The 21,179-nt window shown below is 47.4% G+C and overlaps 1 long non-coding RNA gene across 3 annotated transcripts in view; it reads right to left on the bottom strand.

Moving 5' to 3' along the window:
• The window catches only part of LOC138525628 (uncharacterized), a 601,947-nt gene extending 583,573 nt beyond the window's left edge, over window positions 1-18,374 (bottom strand). The window contains exon 1 of one of the 3 annotated variants that reach the window (XR_011283397.1): window positions 17,757-18,374. This is a non-coding gene — a long non-coding RNA (uncharacterized lncRNA). The remainder of the gene's footprint in view (window positions 1-17,756) is intronic. The other 2 variants (XR_011283396.1, XR_011283398.1) reach the window with 2 other exon arrangements.
• Window positions 18,375-21,179: the final 2,805 nt, after the last annotated feature.

Below are 21,179 nucleotides of genomic sequence, written 5' to 3'. Positions count from 1 at the left end.
CCCAAAGATTGGCCTAGCCGCAGTCTCAAACTTCGGAAATTGTTTAGCACTGCTTTTCTTTAGTTTTCACCTCAAAGTGGAGAGATTCTGTAAACCGATCAGAAAGCCCAGATGTAGGTTTTGACACAGAAACAAGAACTATCAGGCGGTTGCTTTGTTTCAAGGCACTTCATTCCCCCCTCTTCTCTGAGATGGTGGAATAGACAATCGCTGTTTTCCACATTTATCATCAGAGATGGTCGTAAAAAAGCAATGAAGGGGAACAGCTGAGGTTCAAATCTATTTAAATTCGCTCAAAGTATATAATGAATATCCTATTGCTGGGAAAAATGTCTTCTCAGTGGTTCCTACTACTTTTTGGACCTGTCCCATAACCCTTTGCAAAGCGGAGTACATGGAATTTTGTTAGAGCAGACCTGCTGTATCTCATCCGCCATGGATAGGTTCCTAATTAGTTTGGGTCCGCGGCCACTGCAAGAGTTACTCCATGCATGGCCATGTGAGTCACACACTTGCATGGAGTGTAGGGTGTGGGCACAAAGACCTGCAACTATTCCTGTGCAAAAGTGGGAAGATATATGCACAAGCCAACATGTAAAATGGACTGTTGTCTTGAGGACGGCCGTTCACAGCCTTATTTCTTATAGAAGGGCACCATTGAAGCCTATCATGCACAGCAGCAGTGACTCTATTGTTAGTCGGGGGGGGGGGATAGCTCAGGAGCAACACGTTTGTCTTGGAAGCAAGACAACGCAGAGCAATGCAGTTTGAATCACGGTACTCTGATTGTCTGGTATTAAGTGCATTACAAAAGATTAATTAATTAATTAATTACTGTGGCATTTTGCAAAGTTCTACTATGCAGAGAAAATCTACAGTCTTTCGTGCAATGCATCACTGTCACTTATGTTTGGCGTTGTCTAGTATCGTCGTCCACAAGGCAGTGTAATACCACTCTTGGGAGGTCCACCGAGTCACTCTAGGTTCAGCAACGCAGTGTGCCACTGACTCTCTCTGTGTTAATCGTGTGGCACCTCGCCCAACAGGAAACACACAGATGGCACTGTGAAGTATCTGGACTATTCATCCCTTCTCCCCAGAGGGGAGCCACCCGCTTTGAGTCGACGGAGGTGAGCCCGCTAAGCACCCTAGAGGTCTGGAAAAGTGGGACCTCACTGGGAGTGACTCCCCTTCAGGGGACAAGAACTCCCATTCCTATGAGGAACTCCCCATCAAGAATAAATTGTCTGCATTGATGGGAATCGAAAAGACTGAAGTTACTTTTGAATTCAATCTCTTTGGCAGTGGCGGACACTTATAAAGGGCGGGGGGGGAGCATCACCCCCACAGAGAGCAGAGAGCACGTCAGTGTGCATTGAAGAGAATTTTATGCTCCGTTCGTGTCTGTATGCATCATTTTTTTGTTGCTTTTTTCCAGCACTGACTGCTAACCAAAATAATAAATAAATAATGAATGCCGCTCCAACAGAGGCTCTCTGTTGTTCACGGCTAGCGGGGCTGTAACAGAGCGGCGCGTCCCCTTTTACGCAGGTTTTTTCAATGTAAAGTACGTGGAGCTCGTAGTTCCATGCACTCTACGTAACCCCATGGCAGTGCAAAGGCTGGCGGGGTGCTAGAGTGTTGGCCCCGCTAGTAATAATGTGTGCGCAAACAGCGCACCTGCTGAGGACTTTGGCTTGCAACAGCAAATCACTGAATGTCATTGGCTGTTTTCGAGCCAATGACATTAATGTGACTGGGCGCACGCGCCGTGCGGATGGAAATCCAGCGCGAAGACGACGTCACAAGTTAGAAGCTTCCCTGAGAACAGCAGTCAACTGGGCTGCAGTGGGTCCACACGTACCTATCTCCGGTAAGTGTGTGACTTTGATAGGAGTTAGGACTTAACGTGATGATGGTGCCCACCCGGGCTGGCCTTCATTCCCTGTTTCCCTTCTTTGAGGACCTGAAATGCCTTTACTTAGTTCATTATTCGAGCCCCAGTTGGTGCAGATTAGCACTAATATTCTACAGTGTTAGCTCCGCCGGCCTTAGCTGTGAGGCGTGTCTCAAGCCTAGCATCTAACGGCTGCCAGTGAAACTGCGCCATCGCCCACGCTGAGAGCCTTGTGTGCGTACAGCGAAGGAGTAAGGGTGGCTCATCGCTTACGGCAATTTGAAAGACTGCAGTAATTGCAGTGCGGGATCTTTCCTCTGATACCACATAAGCAGGTCAGACGAAATGCATTTGGTTAAGTATCTGAACTGAAAAGGTACCATTTTCTTTCTAATGACACAGTCTTTAGTAGGAGCGAGGTTACAGGTGCAGGACCTGTCGCTTCAGAGTTTCAGGGGGGCATGACCTCTGTGGGCCAAGCTTTCATTTCCCTGCGTTAATTCTCGGCTGCCTGCTACTCGTCCGTCATTGTAGTCTGGGCCTCGACTCGGGCACGCTCCTGAAGCCCCCCTCTAGAACCCCCATCTGCATCCTCGCATGCTGCGTACTGAGGGCAGCGGAGGTCACACAGAATGCTCACGTGCTGCGCACTGTGTGCAGCGCACTTCACACTGCATGCCCATATACTGCGGACTGCCTGCAGTGAACGCCACACTGATGCTCACATGCTGCGTACTGTCTGCTGTGTTCCTTCCTCATAGTTTATGACCACCTGCTGCACAGATACTGCGACTGCCTGCCGTGATCGTCAGTGTATGTCCACCTGTAGAGCACTAAGTGCAGTGAACTCCACACTGCAAGCTCACATGCTGCGCACTTCACAATGCGTGTCCATGTTCCGCGGACTGCCTGCAGTGAGCATCGCTCTGCATGCTCACATGCTGCAAACTGCACGCAGTGACCTTAACGCTGCCCGCTCACATGATACGAACTTTGTGCAGTAAACTTACCGCTGTCTGCTCACATACTTCGTGCAATGAATTTCACACAGCCTGCTCACATGCTGGACACTACGTGCAGTGAACTTCACACTGCATCCCGCTTTCGGCGAACTTCCATTCGAAGGATGCCATTCTTTTCAGGATAAAGGGGCTCACAAACATATTTGGGGAGATATGTGGGTGAGGGATCAGGAATTAAGTAGACTCAAATTATCCGGCTATCCAGACGTTCCACGTAAATGGTGTTTATGTTAAGGGAGTCATGTTCAGTGTGACTGGAGCACGTAGAAACTGATGTCTTTGCCACTTTGCATTAAGCCGAAGTAGCAATTTAAGCAGGCAGCTAAAATATTCAGCACTTGTGTTTTTGTGCTTGTAATTTGAAGCTTCACAGCCTGTGACAGTGCTCCCACGACTGTCCTGGTCCTGGAGCCCTGCCCTGGGGAATCCACCGCAGGCCTAGTTGTTCGAAGTCTTTGTGACATGAACCGTACGAAACCGTCTGGTCTGTCGGATGCTATTTAGTTGATAGCCCCTCCTGATTTGTCATAGGTGTCTGACCCCGTTATTGACTTCATTTAGGAAAGGTTTGTTGTTGATAATATACATAAACATCCTCTATATGTAGGTTAAATGTTTTTTTAAAACAAATAAATAAAACTTTGCTTTTAATAGGGTTTTGCTCTCACCCCGAAACAAGCCCCCCTCGCCCTGTACAGGTCAATGAGCAAATAGCATTCTCTAGCTTCTACGTGAAAATCTCCCCTTTTGTGATAGCAAACGTTGGAATCTAGAGCCTGCATGTGATCTCTAATGGTGTTCATTACACTTCTAAGCAGTGTAATAAAAAGGCACTATGTGTATCTACATCGAAAGGGGTAAGGGCAGAGCAGGGGTGGACCGGATACCAAAAGAGGCCCCGGAAATTATTTTAAAAGTGGCCCTCATTTTACTCAATTTCAGCAAGCCCAACCATTTTTCTATGAGAAATGTTGGACATAAAATAGATCACCACACAAAAGAAGCCCAGGGTGCAGAGGCCTAAAACGCAAATCTCCAGAGTTCCCTGTAGGCCAGTCCACCCCAGGGCCAGTCCACCCCCAGCCAGCCTCAGCCACTCTGTATTTTGCCCTTCCTAAGAGGCAGAGGGGGAAGGAAGGAGGGTGCATGTCTGTCACCCTTTCTCTTTCTCTCCCCTTCCTGTTCTTACACTTGCTCCCTTACTCATCTTAAGAGCCTGTGCCCTTCAGCCGCGTGTGAAGCCAGGGGTGACATAATTTCAGTCAGTGTTATTTTGAATGGCAACTCTCAAGCACATAGAAATCAATGTGATGCCGCCCCTATATGGTGCATAGTAATCTTATTCTTTTTTCAGTGGGCTCAGAGGGTCTCATGGGATTTGTTTGTGTAACATATTCAACGGCAGCCTTCTGTGACATCTGGGGATGAAAATGTTCTTTTTGTGTGGCAGTGGTAGCCGTGCAGATATTGTCATCACCAGTGGAATGCTTGTGTACCCCACACACAGCCTGTGGTAGCAGCATCTGGCCCTACGTCAGAGTCTTTCAGTATTTTTATTAATGGGCCTTCACACCTTTGGAGTGGGGGGTGTATTAGTATGTAAAACTAATGTTTTTTATGTCAAATTTCTGTGGGTTTGAACAGTAAATTGCAAATTTTGGAAGCCATTTTCCCAACTATTTCACAGAGGAGAACGCCCATGCACCCCATTGATGTGGGTTGGGCTCGTTCGCTGCGCTCGCTTGCTCCAAAATTCACCCAGATAAATTTGCGCCCCACCACCTTTCAAAGTCACCAGCCGCCACTGCTCTTTGGCTTCAGGTAATGCTGGATTCCCCCTGAGGTCAACAGTCAAAGAGGAACAATGCACCCCTTTCGTTGTGTTGGCAAACATAAAAAGACGAGGAACCTTGCACGGAGGAGTAAGAATCCTACGCACAGGCAAGCCTCTGAATGGAAGATGCCCTTGTGGGGCTGAGCCACTCCTGACTGTGGAGCCAGCGGTAGTGCGGAGTGCGAGTTGATTGCAAGGGAGACGCTGGAAGGCTGGCATCCTGAGAGGTAACGCAGCCCAGGCAAAGAACAAGACGGGGACGGTAGGAGGACCGTCTCGTCTGGTGGCCTTACCAAAGCTATTGTATGCCTGGGGCTCGTTAACCAACGGCAAAACCATACCACAGCGAAGAGATTAAATCTCTGACGTCTGCATGAGAACTGTGACAACTGCTGGCCAGGCAGAGAAAGGGAAGTATACGTCCCATGAAAATTACACAGCACAGATTGGCATAATGCTGGACACGAGCCGGTGCCCAATCGAGACCCTGCTGAATTAAGCATATCAAAGGGCCCGATGGCTTCGGGGAGGTCTAGAAATTTTTTAAATGAGTGACATTGATATACAAAAAATGATTATGGAATCCCAATACACCCAAACTTTGTATGCGGGCTGATGCCCACGAGAGACTCTGTTGCATTAAACCCATCTGAGGTTCAGAGGGCTTTGGGGAGCCCTACAAATACAGACAGAACCGGGAGGGTTCCATTGCTCAAACCCAAACCAAGAGCAATAGCAAAGACATGATCAAAAAGGGTGGAATAGCACTAAGACATTCCATTTTCCCTGTAACGAACAGAAAGTATTGGGCGTGTGTTAAGACTTAAGACCTCATTCAGAACCTGAAAAGAGGATGGAGAAATGTATTGTGAAACTTTGACCATTTAATGACCATTATTTGGGAGGAACCCAAGTAGTTTGGGCAGTCGAAGCCTGAGTAGAAAGGCTACTGCGCTGGTCTTTTTCCTTTGTTATGTTTTTCTAAAGTGGTAGGGCCAGATAGCAAGTAGGTTTTGGACAGAGGACTATTTTGTTTTGGACATTTGATGAGCACCCTTAGTTTAGTTTATTAGGTAGAGAAGTACCATCATAGCTCCAGGCTTAGATAGGCACTTTCTTATTATTTAAATAAAATGTCCTTGAACATGTTAAGTCTTAGTCTGACTACTTCTTCTGGTTCCACACACCACCCGCAGGTTGCATGCCGTGACCATGCATCATTATATCTGACTCCGCAACGGCACAGAGAACAGGGTTTTCGCTAGCTGAGACCAACTGCCAAAGAATCGCATTTACAGCCTAAAAATGCAGCAGCACAAAGGCCACGTTTCCATTTACTGCACTTAAGACAGGCAAATCAAATGAATCACAGGAAACAAAAATGAACACATGGCACAATTCCCTGAAAGTGAGATTCCACTGACAAGGAGAACATGAAACATGTGCTCCATAAAGTTGTGTCAAACTTTGAGGGAAGCCATTCACTTTTCGGTGTGGCGAGAAGCGAGGTGGTGGAAATGGGGGATGCACATCTCGGCGCTAGTCGAAATGCAGGGTGGCTCAATAGGCAGAGTTGAGAGTTGCCGTAGAGTTGAGAAGTGGTGAGATATGGCCAGAAGGGTGATGATGCTGCCACCGGGCTCAGTGCTCACGGGGGGCACTTTTAACGTCAAAGGTCTGAATTCACCCACAACGAGGTCGCCAGTGGCCTGAGAATTTAGGGACGCAGGTTTGGATATTTTTTTAGCTGCCAGAGATGAGAGACCGATCAGAGGTGCCAACATAGGAGAAGTTCACTGGGCCTCTGGTGACGCTAAACGGGTCAGAGTGGGTATGATAATACACAAGTGCCTAAACCCGAAGGGGATGGTGGTGACCAAGAGGCTCAAGGGGTGGCTCTTGATGGTGAATGGTGTCCTAGACACCTCAGCGTTGTGCCGGCCATGGTCTATGCCCCCAAACAGTGCCAGGCGGCCTACACTGCAGTAGCGCAGGACATAGTCCTGGCATTAGGGGAGGACTTCATAATAATTGGGGGCGACGTAAATTCCTGGGCAGATGAGTGACTGGACAGAGTTTTGACGCGAGACCCACAGGACACAGGCAGAATAGAGCAGCTGGGAACCCTAGGTCTGGTCATACAAGCGAGGGGGCTCATAGACGCATGGAGACAATCACACCCCAACCAGAAGGGATACACCGTCTACTCAAGGCTGCACTCCACCTACAAAAGGATCGACTATATGCTATTGAATGGGAACCAGGGTGTGCGACTGCCAGGCTGTGAGCGCAGGCCTGTGGCCCGGACTGACCACTACATGGTGCACAAGGGGATTGACATAGTGGGGATTAGCAGGGCAGGCACCAAATGGAGGTGAAGCGAATCCCTGTGGCACGACAAGCCCTTTGCAGCTCTGCTCTGAGATAACCAAATATTTTAAAATAAACAATACTGAGGAAACTCTCTGAAAGCAAAGGATCCTCAGGCAGACATTTTATGAGAAGGGAGACGAAGTAGATGTGTTTTTGGCAGCCAGGCTTAGAGAGCAGGAGGCGGAAAGGTGGGTCTCAGCGAGAACAGATGAGGGGGGAGTGACTTGAATCAGGGCAGATGAGATAGTAGCAGGCTTTGCATAGTATTACAAAAAACTCTACGAGAGTGAAAGCCTAGCAGGTGCGCAAGTGCCCAAGGTGTACCTCCGGGACATAGCTATGGGGAAACTCACTGGAGATGAGATAAACAGCTTAGAGGACCCGATCACAGCAGAAGAAGGTACAGAGGATATTAAAAGACTCGCATCGGGGGAAAAGCCCCAGGGGAGGATGGATACACAATAGGGTTCTACAAGCACTTTGCAGACACACTCTTACCGCACACGGTCGAGCTCCATTACAACATTCTTGGCACCAGAGTGGCTCCTACATCTTTTAGTAAGGCCTTAATATCTGTCATACCCAAGGAAGACATGGACCCCGACCTATACCATTCATATCGCCCAATATCCTTCCACAACCTAGATGAGAAGATCTACACCCGCATACTAGCCACCTGACTCAAGAGAATGATGACCCGTCTAATACATCCCGATCAAGTTAGGTTAATTTGGGGGAGACAGGGAGCAAACGCAATGAGGAAGACGCTGAATTTAATGGACCCCATGACCCGGGAAGGGGGGGCTATGCACTGATGTTAAGTCTCGAAGCCGAGCAGGCATTCGACTCTGTGGAATGGGGGTTCATGTTTGCAGCCCTGGACAAAGTGGGCTTTGGAGAGAGGGTGAAGAGAGGCATTAGAGCACAGTACGCGGAGACTAGCGTGCAGGTTGTGGTGAACAAACTCTTTGCTGACATAGAGGCACGGTCGTGACTCACACTGTCCTGGTATGGGAGTCTTAAAGCAGTCAAAATGACACTGCACCCAAAAGTGCTGTATCTATAATAATAATTTAGTATTTATATAGAGCTACGAACCCTCAGTTATCTGAGCGCTGCTTATTATTACCCATGGTGTGTGGTGCTCAATTATCGACCTCGGAAGGATGAAAAGCTGAATTTGGCCCTATTGAGATTCGAACCTGCTTCAGCAGGTGCTGCACAGATGTCAAAGCGAGCGCTCTACTCACTGTGCTATTCGACCGGCTAGTTGCTGCCGATAGCCATGCCGAAAGAACAATTCTGCGAGTTGAAACGTATGATTAATATGTTCCTTTGGCAAAGGTGCAAACAGAGAGTAGCGTACCATATCTTGATCCAGCATAAAGAGAGGGGTGGGTTGGGCAGACAGGCAGGTTTATTACAGGGCGGCACAGCTCAGGGCACTGGTGCTGTACTTAAGTGTCGGCGGTAATAAGCAATGGCTAGCAATGGAAAACATCCTCTTATGCTCTGTGATGGTGGGGGAATGGCTTTGGGCACGTTGCTCAGAGATCCCAGGCAAAGTACAGAACCACACAATCCGAGGCCCCCTATGGGCACTCTGCGGCGCTTAAAGAGACATGGATGGGGGTCACAACATGGCCCTCTCCACTGAGCCACATATGGGTGCTCCCAATAAGGGACGACATACAGCAACCACTTTGGCTCCAGGATGGTTACGAGGCGGGCCTGGAGAGGGTGGGGCAGGTTGTAAAAAGGACAGAATTCATTGAACTGGGGGTCCTGGAAGAGAGCCTGCACATTGGGATTCTCCCGGGATTTAAATACCTGCAGTGGAAGGGGGTACTAATGTCACCAAAATGGAAACATCACATCCAAAGGGACCTGACTGTGCTCAGTGCAGCGCAGACCACGAACGGCTTATTCTCCTGACTATACCACTCACTGCCAGCTGCCCGCATGGGGATGACTGACACCTACAAAAGGGACCTAGGTGTAGAGCTTGACGAAGACCATTGGAAAACTATCTGCACGAATGCGCACCGCACGTCCATAGCATGCCAATACAAACTCCACAGCAATAAATGACTGTACAAGTGGCACCTGGGCACAGTAAGATCGTAGTTTTGTTCTCCCCTGTTCCCCTCCCTTGCCTTGTCGCGCTCTGAAACACTTGTGTACGAGCGCGATAGAAATAAAATATATCAATATCAACATCAACATCAAAGTAATATACAGCTCTATTGTAGAAGAAATATTATAGGAAGTATTTGAGAGAGAGAGAGAGAGGGCGAGAGAGGATGAAGCATGTGATCAAAGAGGGGTGGGGGACGATGTGAGAGCCAGGGAGATTAAAGGCAGGTGAGATAGGGGAGAGCGAGTCATGTACATACATAAATATATATATATATATATATATATACATATATATATATATATAGAGAGAGAGAGAGAGAGAGAGAGAGAGGGGGGGGAAGGCAGGTGAGATAGGGGAGAGCGAGTCATGTACATACATATATATATATATATATATATATATATAGAGAGAGAGAGAGAGAGAGAGAGAGAGGGGGGAGAGAGAACGAGAAAGAGAGAGCGCGGGAGAGAGAATAATGGAGGATGGTATAGTGCGAAGGGCTGGCGCCAGAATGCTCGGTGTCTATCAGAGTGCCCCCACCTGTGCAGTCTTCCGTGTCCCTTTAAGTGAACCAAACCTAGAATTCCCAGAATGCTGTTTTCTTGGCAGAAAGATCAGTCCTGCAATGAATACTGAATTGCCTGTTCGCAATTTGCACTTTGCAGGAGCCAAAAGTATCATGTTTGATTGAAGTAGCTCCAGTGCCCCATTTCTCCCCTGCACTCTCCCGTTAGTTAACCAATTTAATTAATTATTTTTTTTTAAAACCGGGATTCAAACCTGTGTTGCTCTGCATTGTCTTGCTTTCAAAACAAACGTGCTGCCCCTGCGCTATCCTCCCAGGCCAATATTGCAGTACTTATAGTTAATCCTGATGGGGACTTGTAAAGAATTCATGGAGCGGGGAAAAGTGAAGGCATGAGGGCTAGATGATGAGGAGAGGACAGTAGCCACGGCCGAACCATGGACATATAGGGGTTGCCAAAGATAAACAAAGAATTGTATCTGAACTCAAGGTCCACCAAACCACTAAGATCAACACTTGTTGCTGTTACACAACTTCAGTTACTGTGCAGGTTGCGCTCGGATTTCCGCATAACTACACAGATAACTGCTGGTCTACACATAGGCCCTCATTCCAAGTTTCATGTTATGTCGCCGGTATACCACCAAACAGAAAAACTGTTTCTGCCACTTGGTCTGGTGGAATTACCGGCAGAGTCCAAGTGGCAGAAACTCTAGTAAGGACTCCATGGATGGGGGATTTTGCTGGTATTATTGGCAGTTTCTCCCAGCAGGCATCGGATTTACCTCCAGCTCCCCATCCCGACCGGCCAAGTTGTAGATGGCTATGCGATAAAAGTGCTGGTAAACGTTATTACGGGCACATTTACTGTGTGCTGGCCAACTCATAATAGGTTTATTTAGGCCTTGCATGTGCATTTGTGACCGTTTTTTACCTGGTTTGTGGACATATTAACTTGGACTTGTGTATTGTTTATGCTTGCAATATATGTTGTATATACAAAGCCGTAAGGCTAAAAGTGTATTAAATAAATAAATAACGAGGCCCATAGGGCCATGCCTCATGGAAGGAATATAAATGTAATTGGTAAATAGTTCTTCTCTCCCACACTGCAGTAATCAGGCTGCACATGCACTACAGATTAAGTACATTTCAATGATTTGGACACCTGGCAATCTTGAAAAACCTCTGACCATTCGTTCCCTTGGGCCTTAGCTCCTAAGTCCCAGTCATACTCATGTCACACAAGTCTGCAGAACTTGGTTCCTAACGGGATGTTTTGCGCACTCCGTCTTTTTAGCTCGGGTCATTTCACAGTCCTGCAGACTGGGTTGCCTTTCACATCAATTCCCCTCTCACTGCTGTCTCCCGATAAAGTCTGACTGTTGCAAAATGGCGGCCCATTCGCTTTCCACAATGAAGTGTTACTAAATATCCGCATGCCGGGCTCTCCCAGCAGGACTCCGAGCCAGGGCCTGGTCAACAATGCAACAGTTCATCTCCTCTTAATGCAGTAGCTTAAATACAGCTGTGCTTTTCAGCTAACACTGAACATATCATCATTTCACTAAGGTACTTTTAGGTTTAATGTCAAATCCGAAATGACTTGCTCATTCGTTATAACACAGTGCAGAATGCGCAGAAAACACCTACAGTCTACCCTACACTACAGCATGCTGCGTTCTTTAGTGTGTAGTGTGGCCTTGAAGGGCACGTCTTGCAAGCTTTTTGTCACAAATGCCTTGAAGGAATACTACACAGCTGCATGCTTCTGCAGCATCATGCAACCCGCAGCCTAGCTGTCAATACCCATAATTCCAAATAAATCCAACCCTCACACCTGCATACAGGTTGCTCTTGCTTATTCCTACCGCGCCCCGCCACATTCATGAGGACCCCAATGCTAGAGCCCCAGTCTGCGCTGGAGCCGCCACTGCGCTGGAGCCGCCACTTCAGTGCAATGTAGTCTCAGCAGCAAGCTTGCTCAGACAATTCGGAGCACACCTCTGGCCCTTCAGTACACCTGCAAGTAACCACTTAGAGGCAATTTACATCCAACACACCAAGCATCCAGACTCTGGTCTATTGGTCACCTTAAATGTGTAGCCCATGCACCCTCCAACAAGGATACAGGGCTACAAAACCATAGCAACGGCCTATAAATGCAATACAAAACCCCTATGACATTGACATATAATGCAGTGGCACACACTCAGGAAATGCATATGCTGGAATGCAGTGCCACAGATTCAGGAAAGACATATGCTGGAATGCAGTGCCACACACTCAGGAAAGATATAGGCTGTAATGCAGTGCCACACACTCAGGAAAGATATAGGCTGTAATGCAGTGCCACACACTCAGGAAAGACACGGGCTGTAATGCAGTGCCACACACGCAGGAAAGACACAGGCTGTAATGCAGTGCCACACTCAGGAAAGATACAGGCTGTAATGCAGTGCCACACACGCAGGAAAGATATATGCTGTAATGCAATGCCACACACTCAGGAAAGACATAGTCAGTAATGCAGTGCCACACACTCAGGAAAGACAATGCTGCCATTTCACAAGGCTGCCATTTCAATTGAACATAAACAAATGCATTTCCACATTCCTCCAAACAGCGTCAGGGTGATTTAGGAGCATTCATTTTTAACCTGTTTAACTTCTGGGAACAAAGTCCATCCAAAACCATATTGGTCTAAAAGAAAAAGTGAAAGATAAAAAAAACACTTCCTTGAACTTAAGATAGGTTGACCAAAGACCAGCTTCATATAACAAATGCGGCCTGGCAGCCTGACTGTGACCTCCTGTGTTAATGTGCAGTGAGTTCATGGCAAGACAGGGAGAATGTATAGAAAACAGGGGGTAGCAAGAAATCCAGCTATGGCACCCCCACCCCACCCTATCGAACAGGAAGCAAGCCATGACTTATATCCCTTAATCGACTGGAAGCTAGGCCGCAACCTCAAGCCAGGCAGATGCTGTCCTGATGTTTGGGGACTAAATTGCAGCGGGCCGCGCGACTTGCACATGCAGTGGAGCCACTGGTGTAAGAGGGTGCACTACCCCAGCACGGGCATATTATTACAAAGGCCAAAGGTCATGTTATCCCTAACGAATAAAAAAACAAGAATTGTGTACAGTATATTTGTATAGATTAAAATACATTGATACATTTATTGGGCCACGAAAAACCTCTGTATAATTAGTTAGTGCTCAGGATCACACACACATATGTATCCCATAATCCAATGACGTCAAATGCATGGTGCTCAGAGCTAAAGTATGACGTCATCTGTGTATTGCTTTTTGTCGAATTAAAGGAATCCCCTCCTTCAACATCTTGAATTCTTTCTTTGCTCAGCATGGCTAGGAATTTCCCCTCTAGGCTTGCCCAGAGAACTTGACAGCTTTGGCAAATGGTCATGAACTGTGCCACATATCCTCTGATTGTGCCCGATAGCCTTTACACACCTACTTTTCCCCCAATGCGTAAGCTCCTCTGACATGCCACGCGGAGGGACGTCAGGGACCAGTTGTAGTGTATATTTCACTAAGAAGTATGAGTACACGCGTGTCATACCAGGATCAACATTGCATTTCCCCGTCTATTGCTCCATGCGCCTTGTGCCACAAATGATCCCATGGTGGGCACCGCCAGGAAAGGGAGCGCTGATGATCATTCTCAGGTAGATCTGTGTGCAATAAAGAGAGTAGAAGGGATTCAGCCCGCCCTGGATTGGGCGAGTGTAATCTTCATGACGCCATCTTCTCCCATGAACAAACGCTCTCTCCGACACTACTTGACTGACCCTGCTACAGCCCTACTGGAGGGCACTGATGAAAAATGCAAAGGCTTGTTCCCTTCCCCCAGTCCACCACCTCTGCCTTCAAAGTGCATCTATTGCCATTCACCACAGAGTGGAGGTGGGGGAGGGGAGGCAACCAATGCAGTCTTCTTTGGCTGTCTTCCTAGAGATGATTGCCTCAGAAAAGGCTGAACTTGAATCAAGAGACAGAGATGAACTGGCAGGGGGCGGTCCCCTGAAAGCAGCTTAAAGCACGCCGAGCCATGGTCGAGCCCCCTCGCACTCATGGATTCTCAACCACCACCTGAGCACAAGCCTTGTGGCCAGGAGTGTTCTTGGGCTGCGGCCTAACTACAGCCGCGCATGCCCTTGCTATAGGTACAGTGAAGCTGCATTCCTTGAGAAGTGTCACTGAGTTGTCTGTGGTTTAGTCCAAGGCTGAGATCAAAGCATTCATCAGGGCTGCCCGACGCTTACGACTGTGCATTACAATTAGTACTTATGGTACATCCCAAACTGGGGGGAGGGGCAATTTGAGTAGTTCTGTCTGATTCACCCTACCTCCCCAGCCAATACCAGTCCCCTGGAAATCATTGAAACATAGAAAGGGACCAGATGACACTACCACACTTAAACAAACCGCCCATTTTCTACTCCCTGTGCACACACAGATCGGACATAGATTCCTGCTTTATTTTTGCTCACTCGCTGCCAATTTCCTTCCCTGGCTCCGCCCAAGGCTTCTTAAAATTCCCACAGATGGGAGGATGTTGCATTGATTGACTAACGGTTCTGCAAACAAAAACAGGTTTTTTGATGTTGTTATCCATTCGCATTTCTTATTCTCACGTGAAGTTCTAGGAGCACGCTATGGTTAAAGAGACAGCCTCTCATTAGGAATGTGAGTGTCTACATCATGTCGCGCGTCCTTGCTCTCACCCAGTGTCGACCTTTATTAGCTATTTGCGTCCTCTTGTGAGATCCATTTCAAATTCTGGGCCCTAAATTGCACTATGTTGCTTCCATAGCTGGAACTCTGTAGAGCTGCTCTTCCTGTTTATGGTAGGACAATAGTTCCATCAGAAGTTCATTAAGGTCAACCTCACAACCTCAAGCCAAGGAACCGGATTTCAACCCTGGATATCTGTGCAGCCAAAACACTCTGCTGCGCACCCACCACAGGAGCAGCCCTCAATCTTCGCAACGCCTTGCCACTAGAAGCCAACTGGTTCTGTGACTTACCATTTGCTCAAATGTCCTCTTTCTGATCTTTTCTGATTGTATTGTTTCCCTGGGGATTTTTGTATCTTAGAAAATTGTTCGATGCCCCATGCATGTCCGAAGGAAAATACTGCCGAACCGTGCCTGTTGATTATTATGGTGATTAGGAAATTTGCCTTCTGTTATCAGTCCCTTAAAATCTTTCTTCTTTCTTTCGCTCCGTCCTTCTCACTTCTGTCCCTTATCTCTCGGTTCTGACCTGAATCGTAAGCAAGGTGAGTCCTCTTCTGAAAGGAGCGAATGCGCTCGCAGAGGATTGGTACTTTCTCCTAACAATGGGGAAGAAAATGGTGCACACCGCAAAAAAGGCAAAGCCCAGTGAAGTGCCGCAGAGACACCTGCCATGGGCAGCGTCCTGCAAAGATGTAATGGCGATATGGCTGCGAAGCGAGAATATTCCACAGGCTTCATCTAAAACAGTCAAATAAATGTCAAGATATGGCAAAGGAGCTCATGGGGCAGCATCAAACCAAGCAAGTGGCATCAACTGGTGAATCTGATTTTGCAAACCAAGAACCAGTGGAGAGAAACTAGAGTTGTCGTATTGGCTAACCTCACATGGATAAGCAAGTTAGAAGGACTGTGGGGAAAGTCAGAGAAATGGTGGTCTGCCCGTGGAGTGGAACGAAAGATCGGATAGGAACATTCTGGTGCCACGGTGCCCACCTTTGGTGAGGCCTCATGTTCGGTTATTTGGCACAGTTTTGGAAGCCACACCATGAGATGGATAAAGAACGATTTCATAGCGTCTAGAGAAGGGCAACCAAAATGAAGCGTGAGTTTGTTGACTTTAGAAATGTCACAGTCCGAAGATGTGTATTTTGGGGTGCGAAAGGGCATGAAAGAGAGATTCAGAACCCTGGAATACGGTCAGACAGAACAAGAGGAAAGACATTATTTTTAGGATCAAGGAGCAAGATATGAGGCCGAGCTGCGACAGGCTCAAGAGGACTGCAATGGAATATTTCTCCATCTTAAGGCTATCAAGTGCATGGTTTGGTATACTATTAAAAGAAAGATGAGAAAATGAAAATGGGGAAACAGGCGTGAGGTTAGAGCCGGATCTCCGGCATTAAAGGCCAATCAAATTATCAGACAGGATGGCACTTTGCCATCACTTTGCCATCACGTATGTGTTTCTATAGGAACCAAAGCAGAAAACAACAAGTCTTCCTCTTTCTGTGACATTCCTGGCTTCCACAGTGGTTCTCAGCTTTTGCGATACTGGTGGCGATATGCCACCCAAGGTCGCCATCTAGCAACAATTCAATGACTGAATGGTTTGATTCTGTTTTTTGCTTTTCGTATCTTCTGTTAGTTATGTGGACAACTGGTTTGATACATTATCAGGTGGGTTCCAATCACAGAGCTCGGTGTCACTATTCTGCAGAGGCGTTGCTTAGGGGGTCCTGAAGGGCTATAGCCCTGGATCTACTGGTTGTAGCCCTGGATGGAAGCTCAGGGGCTACAACCAAAAGGCTAGCTATCCCCGCGTCCCGACAGTCCGACATCAACGTAGCCCCAGATCTTTTCCAACCCTAGCCACACCCCTGCTATTCGGGCATGTTCCCGTAAGCAATGTTCTTCCCTCCCCCAGACAGTGTCCATCTATCACAAAGCTTCGACTGGAACAACTCCTTTGCATCGCAGCAAATGCGGCGGTCTCAAAAACAGTCTGTGTGTCCATCCTTTTCAGAAGTATTCTGCTATGGACACCCAGTGATATCACTACTTATAACTGCCAAACCCTTGTTTGCTTGTGAAAGGCAGTCGAGTTTCAGAGAAGAATGACAATTGAGCAGCCAATGAAATGTGCGCATGTGCAGAGTGCACAGAATACACAAATCCCAGTTTATTTTGCGGCAATGATCGTATTTTTTGGAGTGGGTGATGAATCTGTCTTGTGTAACCCCGACATACACCCAGACTCTAATTGTTCCAGGGAAGAGTTTGTCAGTTCAGATGGTATCCAGATAAATGTTGGAAAATTCCCAACTATGGAAGCATCGCCTGCCGGCTGCCATTTCCCAGACGAGCTGTCTCACAGATGACAGCGCTATCATTTGGGGACTGGCCTGGGCTTTCAGCTATAGGGCAGGAGGCCAGGAGATGGCCTGAGAGTAGTCGGGCGGCCCAATGAATGCCGAAGACTTTGAAAGACTTTCAAATTCGAGATCATTTCCCCGAAACTCGCTTGACGCTTCCCTCTCGAATATGGCGATGCCTCGTAGCCTACATGGAGAAAACCCTGGTTGGTTGCCCAGATTCCCGGCATACAGCAAGAATTACCTTCCCATGCGGGATTGACCCCACATGGCTCAGCTGTGAAAAGCATCACCTTCAGATGACCAGGGGGTCCATGGGATAAACACTAATAATTCCAATGATGAATCTTTGCCAATGATTGGCCGTAATGAAGGGGAGTCTGTCTGCGGAGCGCTCTGGTTGGAGGGGTTATGCATGCACATGTTGATGATGTTACCCTGGCAGTGTGTGATCGGTCTCCAAATGCATCTGGTGCAGCATCTCCCTCCCGCACTGAGCCCCCTCATGGTTTGATACAAATGCCATGGATTGGCCCCAGACCTGGCATCTCATGCTGTTTAGAGCTGTGGGTGGAACCCATCATTCTGAAACATTCAGCCCGTCCCATAATGTTATGAAAAAAACCTTTCCCCCATCAAATTCTACAAGCATAGGGAGGCGATAAGAGCCTGATGCACCATCTTCTCACGCACCTGGATTTTCAATGCTTGCCGTTACCGAAGTCAGCTAGAGGCTACAGCAAGACGTCGGCGATGGTTACAGTGCAGGCTTTTCGTGGACACAGAATCGAATAGTATAAGGATGGCGCTGCATGCAATCATACCTGTTCTTGGGATTCTGCCACCATTTTCTTTTTATTCCATTTTCCCTTCTATCGTTCTCCCGGATCATAGCTCGCCTGGATCTCACAGTCTGCTCCTTCATGGCACCGTCTGCCAACTTGCCCACCGCCTTCGCCTGCCTGGAAATGGGAATGCCAGCTCTGCGAGCCCCATACAGCCGTGGCTGGCATGCTGGCAGCTCCAGCCTCCATGGCATCTGTCCATCTCCCCCGTCTCTGCTTCATCCTCCACGTCCGTCCCTGGATTCTCCCCTCGCCTTGCCGTGCCAGCTCTCAGCAACTTGGCAGAGAATGTACTGGAGCCAGCCCGGCGGCAGCCGATGGTTCGCAATCCGAGAAAGAGGAAAATGTGAGGAAAAAGACAGCGTCAAACAACCAAGTCACCCCTTCTGTTGCAAAGAAATTAACAAATATCTCTCGCTCTCTCTCTCCATGCAATGCTGGCAATGTTGCTGCATTGCATTTGGAAGCAGGTCTTTACATCTAGGCAATGCTGCGTCAATGACACTCTCTCCCTGTGCCTGTGTCTCTCTCCTCTCTCCTGCATACACCCAACACACACACACATCACACACATACACACACACACCCACGCACATAATGTTTCTTGCTTGTTGCCAAGCCTTCTGATTGGGTGGCGATGAAAGTGCCAGCCTTTTCTTCCTCTTTGGCCATACGCTAAGTCAGAATGCCCGTCACTCTCATTCAATCAGAATGATGGGCGTCTTTGGTGTGTGACATCATCAAGCCAGGACAAGATGGTCACTTTCTGATGATATCACTGAAAAATTCTCTGATGTCATTGCTCGCTCTGACAAGGTCTCTGGCTAAAGAAAGGATATCACAGCTTGACGTTTGATGCGTCTCATATTCAGCGCTTTGCGAACCAAAGTGTATGGTCAATAAGCAAACACAGGGCTTGACAATGCAGGTCCACTCGGACCACCATCTGATCGGTGATTGAAATGAAATGATCAGATCACCGTCCAAGTAAGAATTTATTGTTCAACATTACTATTGGCAAATCTCTCTGATCCATGCAGAGAGCTTTGGAAAGTACTCTGCTGCTGGAAATTCTCCAGGAAATCCTGTTTCCTTTCTACTTCCTGCGTGCGATTCTTGGCAAAAGGCCCATGTGACAGCTGACGTGATTCTCTGGGCCCTTTGAATGAGAGGAGGATGTTCCTTTTAAAAAAGAGTGTGGATCTGCGGCGACCAGCTGTCTCTAGCCCGGTGTGCCACATCTATCGGCCTGCAGGGTCCGGAAACATCCCGTTTCTGGGCATCGCTAAATCAGATGGTCCAATCTGGTCGTTTCTTTAGCAAGGCAAGGCCGTTGCTGTGATTCGATTGAGCGTAGAAGTGCAATATGTGTTGGCACACGAGGAAGGACAGATTTGTTCGGTCTGTACATTTACATAACAACTACCGGGAAACACAGAGCACAGTTTTTATCTTTGGAGTCCTCTGTAACAGGATCAATCGTGTCTCTCCAAAGCTCTCTCTCGGAATTCCTTTCATGTTTTTGTCATCATGTGCTTCTGTGGGGAGGTCGTTCTCTGCATGTCTTTCCTGTCAGCCATAGTATTTTTTTTTAACTGTAGTTCCAGCCTTGTCTCTACTTTTGGATCACTGTTATTCAGCCAAATGCCCCTCTCGTCAGCTGTACTCTGGTTATTAGCTCCAGGGGTGTGGAGCTCTCCATTCTATGCAGTGGTCGAAGTGTACGAAAAGAAGTAGTGGAACTATGTTCCCTACTGGCCTGCACTGCTCCCCACAGACCCCATCGCCACGCCCCCTCCAATGCACAATAAAAAAGCCAAAACACATGTGCCTGCTCTTTAAGGAAACGTCCTGTACAGTGCATGGAAAGTGCAATTTTCAACTTCTTCCTACACTTTTATTTTAAAATGAAACCATTCTGGAACGGTTTCTTTTTCAAATAAAAGTATAGGAACGGTAAAACTTAATTGAAATAAGTATAGGAACACCGCTCCCGACTGCTCCCGCCCACTTCGACCACTCTATGGCTCTCTATCTCATCTAATCCAGTTAACACACACTCATGCTTAGCGGTGTGATAACATTTCACAAGTGAGTTTCACTCCAAATTGATTTCTAAGCAATCTAGTGGTCGAAGTGTACGAAAAGAAGTAGTGGAACTATGTTCCCTGCTGGCCTGCCCCCGCTCCCCGCAAATCCCTCCGCCATGCCCCCTCCCACGTGCAATCCAAACCCCCAAACATACGCACCTGCTGTTTAAGAGAATGTTCAGTGCACTGCAAAGAAGTGCAAGTTTCAACTTCTTCCCACACGTTTATTTTAAAACAAAACCATTCAGGACCAGTTTATTTTGAAAATAGTGTGGGAGCAGTCAAATTACATTTTTTTTAAAGTAGAGGAACACCGGCCTGAACCGCCGCAGCCACACCCCCCAATTCAACCACTGGATCAATCAAAACGTTTTTAAAGGGTACAGATAACTCCAGTTAGTTTCCATTATTTAATAATATTAATGGGTAGGCCAACGCAGCCAACAGGTTGTGAAGCCTCCAATGGTATCAGGTAATATTATCCCCACCAATAATATCGCCATATATATGGCCGTGGGTTAAGGCCATAGGCGATATTATTGGTGGGAATAATTTATGGCGTTATTGGGACCAGGGGTTGCGGGGGTGTCCCCTGCTCCATTAGAAAAATTATTGGGGTTGCGGGGGTGTCCCCCGCAGGTTCCATGGCTAAATATTGCTGGAAAAATATGGCGATATTTTTGTATGGCAATATTTTTGCGGGGATATTAAAACATGCAACCCCTCCAATATGATCAGTAGAATGTGATCAATTCCTAGGTTTATGAAAACCGCATTGAGAATTTCTGCCATGACAACCGGAGTCCGCAGTCCAAGCAGAAAGTGGAACAGTGTTCTGTTGTGCCTCTGCCCAGAGTGCAGACCCTGGTTACAGGTAAAGGCGGCCTGCCCGTAAATGAAAAGGCTGGTTGGCTCCAAATGAGCTTGAAGCGGTCTTGTGAATCCCATGTGCAACCCAAATTACACCTATCCCATTAAGAAGTATTTTGTACAACTTTATCATACTCCTTGAAAACTTTGTAAATCATATCGGGGAGCTGAGGTTCAATGTTCTATATTTGGGGCACGAGATACATTGCACATGTTCAATACTTGCGATAGACTGGCAGGTTCTTTGGGGATGTGTCTAAGATCTTAATTTAAAATGATCACTATGCAAAGCAATGTCACAGGCCTTGAGATTACACAGCCTACCTCTGGGATTCTGATGCACAGGATAGTTGACTTTCTTTCCATAAACATAGTCTGGTTGCTAGATCACGTATCTTCCAGAAGTGGAAACACAAAGATCCCACACCTGCCATGAATTGGC

The sequence above is a fragment of the Ambystoma mexicanum genome, chromosome 1q, assembly GCF_040938575.1.
Source record: "Ambystoma mexicanum isolate Mex_15411 chromosome 1q, UKY_AmexF1_1, whole genome shotgun sequence".
Taxonomy (NCBI): domain Eukaryota; kingdom Metazoa; phylum Chordata; class Amphibia; order Caudata; family Ambystomatidae; genus Ambystoma; species Ambystoma mexicanum.
This window is presented reverse-complemented; position numbering and strand designations above follow the sequence as displayed.